The sequence below is a fragment of the Octodon degus genome, unplaced genomic scaffold (assembly GCF_000260255.1).
Source record: "Octodon degus isolate 3935 unplaced genomic scaffold, OctDeg1.0 scaffold00090, whole genome shotgun sequence".
Lineage (NCBI taxonomy): Eukaryota > Metazoa > Chordata > Mammalia > Rodentia > Octodontidae > Octodon > Octodon degus.
In genome coordinates, this window is record NW_004524666.1 from 6,386,385 (window position 1) to 6,387,163 (window position 779).

Below are 779 nucleotides of genomic sequence, written 5' to 3' on the forward strand. Positions count from 1 at the left end.
AAAAAAAAAAAACAAGTAAGTGGAAAAACCCAAATGGAAAATCAAACATATTTAATTAAGAATGGAATATACATGTCTGTATGTAACATAAATACATATAATTAAGAGAGGCAGCCAGACATTGGATTTGAGATACCTTCTTACTCTTTCTTATTTTTATTAGTACATGTTTGCAGTATACCATGATTACCTTCCCTGTGGGGAGTTTGTTCCTGACCTTAAGGCATCCTAATTCTTTTCCAGTCCTCCTCCTCCCTCCCCTCCCACCCCCTCCATCTCTGGGTCCTCTTCCTCCTCGACTTACTCTAAAGGAGTTTTACTATTGCTAAGACATAAGTGTAGTTGCCAAGACAATATTTAGTAGGACTTTTTTTTTTCAGTGGTTAAGGCTTAAACAACGCAACAGATTTTACTGTTACTTGTGAGACATTTCCATTTTATTTCTTGCCTGCTGGATGTATAATTTTGCCAACTCGTCAAACAGAAGTAGCTGGCAGATCCGGATTCTGTAAATACACACAACAGAAAAGAAAGGGGGGTGGGGAGAGGGGCAGAGGGCTCTTTGGGAACTTTAGTAAGTAGGACCTGCAGAAAGATGTGAGGTTTAATCTTGCTGTGCTGGGCTTGGGGACACAAGTGTTTGCCTTTGGTGCAGTGAGGGACAGGTGAAAATGCACACCATGGCTCAGTGTAGGAAACAGCAAATCTTGCACTGTGTGCTGGCTTTCAGTACAGGGCCTTAAAGCCAGGGCCCAGGGCAGGCTGAGCACAGGCTGTAC